The sequence below is a fragment of the Arachis hypogaea genome, chromosome 9, assembly GCF_003086295.3.
Source record: "Arachis hypogaea cultivar Tifrunner chromosome 9, arahy.Tifrunner.gnm2.J5K5, whole genome shotgun sequence".
Classification (NCBI taxonomy): Eukaryota; Viridiplantae; Streptophyta; class Magnoliopsida; order Fabales; family Fabaceae; genus Arachis; species Arachis hypogaea.
In genome coordinates this window covers 80,331,439-80,336,088 of record NC_092044.1, presented here as the reverse complement: position 1 = coordinate 80,336,088, position 4,650 = coordinate 80,331,439, and positions in this window count along the sequence as shown.

Sequence of the window (4,650 nt, the reverse complement as noted above, 5' to 3'; positions counted from 1 at the left end):
TGTGGCATATTAGTTTGGGGTCTATGTCTGGCATGAATGCGGCTGTTCCGAGGGTTACCTGAAACTGTAGGTCAATCTCGGACGAGATCTTCTGTGCTGGTCGGAACGGTTGTGTCCGACTTGTTGGACTTCGTGGTGGTGTTGATTCCTTCGTCCCCGGAGGGTGGGGGGTACCTACAAGGGACTCTGATGCTTAAGTTAGCAAGCGTATTAAGCAGGTATTGAGTAGAATTAGAGTATGAGTTATACCTGGGTGCTCTAGTGTATTTATAATGGTGTGGAATGACCTTTCTGGAGATAAGATAGTTATCTTATCTTATCTTATCTTATCTTTGAGTGAGGTCATCTTATCTTCAAGGGAACCGCCCTTATCTCTATAGGCTTGGACTGCCTTAGGATTTGGGTCGTGTTCCTCTATTGGGCCTGCTTTTGGGCTCTTCCTAGTGATTTAGCCAAGCTCTTTGAGAAGTGGTCGGGTTGTCCTGACCTACTGAGGTCGGTCGCTTTGTCTGTAGAACATCCCGGGTCAAACAGCTCGACCCAGGATATGAACAGTGCTCCTGCTCGAGCTCGGTTTTTCTTTTGAGGTCGAGTCTTTAGTCTTAGGACTTCGATCCTTCTCATGTGAAACCGAACTCGAGCATTTCGTCGATTTTATCTTTGTAGAGTTCCTTTTTGAATGCGGAATGTTTCTGTTCCGTTTCCTCTGAAACCATGCGCTTTTGCATTAGTGTCCTGGCCTTGGTTTTTAATGCCCCCATTAATTGGTTTTTGATGCTCCGTTTCTCTTGGCTTTTATTTTGAATTTTATTCTCAAGAAACGATTTTCTCTTCTCTTGCTTTTTGTTGTAACTTCCCTTTTTTCTTCTCTCCTTCTGTTTTCGTATGGAAACTTGCATTTTTGCGTTTCTCTTGTGACGTCGCTTGGTAATTGTTGACGCTTTTGCTTCGAGGAGTCATATTTTCATTGCTTCGTCCTTCAGCCTTTTGAAGCTTTTCTCCAGGTTGGATTCTACTTTCTGCTCCCTTACTTTCTTTTGTTGCTTTGCCTTTGGTTTTTTATAAAGCTTTTGATTTTTGCTTTAAATACATGCTAGGAAGTTTGATTCTCTTCGTATCACTGTGCGCCTGTTTTTATTGTGAGGGGGGTTTTTCTTGTTTTTGAAATGGTCCCTCTATATTCTATGGCTTATACTGCTTATCTTTCCTCTTTTGCGAGCTGCATGGACCTACTTATTTTCCCGGAAGATTGCTCCTTTGATGTTTTTCATTTTGCTGATGAATCCTGTAAAAGGCTTGTTTTGATTTTTCTTCGCGTTGTTTTGCTTTTTGTTTGTTGGTGAGCTAAGACTGTGATTTTGGAAGGTAGCTGTTTTGCTGGGTTTCTGGGGTAATGACTCAATGTTTTTGCTGGGATATTGCTTTTTGAGAAAGGGTTTCTCTTTGTCGTTGCTGTGGGTTTTGTCGGGACGTTTAGTCTTGTAGGTTTTCCTGAATCCTTGTTTCCTGATTGCCTCTAAAGGATGCCCCTGGATCTTTTTGGTGTGGGTCCTGGGGCTTCCTTTTGTTGTTTGTACTGCACTGGACTATGGCTGGCTGAGTTGCTTTGATTTTGTCTGAGATGTTTTTCAGTAATTCACTCTCCTTTTTTGTTTGTAGGACTAGTTGGCCATGTCTTCACGCAAAAATATTGTAGAGACGTCCTCTAAGATCCCTGAGGGGATGTCCGATTGATTGGACTCCCTTGTATTGATGTGTGTTTCTGTGGTAAATGCTGAATTCTGTGCAGAGCTTAGGAAACATAACTGTCTCTGTAAGAGTGGAGATCAAGAGAGAAATTATGAATTGGTGGTACCTGATTCGGAAGAGAAGGTTTGTTTTCCTGTCCTGACCCAGGGGGAGCGCCCTTTCTTTTATGCTTACGACTATTTCTTCATCCAGTTGGATATCACCTTTCCCTTTACTTCGTTTAAGACCGACTTGTTGTGGTCGTGTAATGTAGCTCCGTCCCAGCTTCATCCAAACTCCTGGGGCTTTATTAAGATTTTTCAGCTTCTTTGTCAATAATTGAATGTTACCCCTTCTCCAACTCTTTTCCTCTATTTGTTTATTTTAACTAAGCCCGGGATTTCTTCAAAAAAGAAAGCCTCGTGGGTTTCTTTTAGATCTGCACAAGGACGTAAGGTTTTTACCATGTATGATGAGTCCTTTAGGGACTTCAAAAATTATTTTTTCAAGGTTCGAGCTATTGAGGGAGTTCGTCCCTTTTTTCTGGAAGCGAATGGTGAGCCATCCTTCCCTTTGCATTGGTAGTAGAATGTAGTAGTATCCCGATATATGTGGGAAATGCTTGATGGATACCAAAAAATCTTTGGGAGACCCCTCCCTCGTCCGAGATGCATTGGGTATTACTTGATATATACTATTTCTGGTTTTTTCTTTTCTCCTTTTTTCCTGGTCTATAAAACTATTGTTTTTCACTTTTCAGAGATGGCCAAGAATAATGATGCAATGAAGGCCTTCAAAAAGGCGAGAAAAGCTATTGTGGCTCAAAATACCTTGGCCTGGGTGGATGGGGAAGGGTCCTCTCAGGTCTCATTGAAGCCGTTTGTGCCGAGTTCTCCTGGCCTGAGGAGAATGATCCCTACTCCTCGGGTTTATTTACTGGATCCTCCACAGTCTTCTACTGCTGCTGTGGTTTCTTCTTCGGCCGTCCCACCTTCTAAAAGACCTCGAACCGTTGAACCTTTCAATCTGGATGCCCCTGATTTTGACTCCATTGGCTTTGTTGACCAACAGATTGCTCCTTATGGTGCCCTCTCCATGGATGATGTTTCTTTCCTTCATCACTTAGATTTTATAACTCGAAGTAGCATTAAGATGGCTCATATGGGAGCTGCCCTGTATCGAACTACTCAAAATCTTCCTCTACATGCTACCAAAGCCTTTATGGAGGAAGCTAAGCGAGAGTTCGACCGGATGAAGGGTCTGAAAGAGGAGCTCGATGTGAAGGTGACTAAATTGGAGAAGGAGCTGGAAGGGGAGAAGGCCAGCTCTCTTGCCTTGGCGGCTTCTGTGCAGTTGGCTGAGGACACGGTATTAAAGCACAAAGACAGCTATGTCATGACCTACCGGGAAGTGATGCATCTCAGGGAGGAGTTAGAGTCGGCCCGGGTTGATTATTCTGAGCTTCAGGGTCACCTTGTAGGTAGCGTAACTGCTGCTTATGAGAACCTGAAGGAGCAGGTTTGGGTTCTTGCCCCGGAGGTTGACCTTGCTTTATTTAGTTTGGATAATGTTGTGAAGGATGGCAAGATTGTCCCCGACGATCCCGATGATGATGATGTTGAGCCTCCCTCTAAGCCTGTCACCAAAGCTTCTGTTTTGTCGGCTTCTTTAGCTCTTGCTCATCCTGAATTAGATCCTGATTGCCAAATCTTGAATCGGGATGACGGGACAGTGGACGCAGCGCCTCTCCAGACTCACCCTCCTTCACCCTATACTGATGCTGCCGAGAAGCCTTTGGGTGTTTAAGTGATTTTTGTAATTACTTGTGTAGATTGCCCGACTTGTGGGCTTTTAGAACTCTTTATTTTGCTGACTTTTGACACTATTTTAGTTGCTGGTTTAGCAACTTTATTTTGATAAACAAAGTAGTTTCCAGGCTCTTTGGGCTGAACTTGGTGGCCTCTGAAACTGGCTATTATTATAACTTTGTGTTTTATATCATGTCTGTCTGCGCTTGTCTTGGTATCTTCGTAGGCTTTGGGAGTGTTGGAATTTTGTCTGACATGATCGGCTTGATTCCTTTGCCTGATGCTGTTTTCAGCAATTAATTTTATTTGAACTTTGTTCAGGTCTTTGTTAGGAATTATAACGCTGAGGTTGCCGATTTCTTCAGTTCAGTTAGTGTCCGAGTTGTTTGTTTGTAACCCTCTTTTTTGGACTTCGTTTCGGTCTCTTTCAGGGGTTACTTTTGTAGCTTTATGTTTTGGGTCGACTTCATCATGTCGGGTCCTTCTAAGTTATTTTGTAATCCTCTTTCTTGGACCTTGTTCAGATCTCTTTCAGGGATTACTTTTATAACTTGTATACTTTGGGCTGACTTCATCATGCCGGGTCCTTCTAAGTTATTTTGTAATCCTCTTTCTTGGACCTTGTTCAGGTCTCTTTCAGGGATTACTTTTATAACTTGTTTTGTGGGAGTCCGACTTCATCATGTCAGGCTCTTCTAAGTTATAGTAATCCTCTTTTATAGGGCTGGCCAGACCTCTTTCCAGGGCTTTACTTATAACTTTGGTTTTTGTGACTGGTCTGACTTCTTTATGTCGGTCAGCCTTTAAGTTATTTTATAGCAATCCATTTTATTAGGACCTCGTTAGGTCCTTTCTATGGATCACTTTCTATAACTTCTTGCATTATTCTGTTTTCATCTTTGTCGATTTTGTAAAGATTGGGTTTTAACCCTCGTTTGGTCGACCTTTTAATGAATTTGGTTTTTATTTTTGGTCTTTATCGTGATCGCGTAGTGAATTTGACTTTTACTTTCTGTCGATCTGTAGCTTTATAATCGAACGATGAATGTTTCAGATTAATGCGGCTTGAGCATTTGTAGAAGATCTGAACAGATTTTATTAAAAAAAAAAGAAA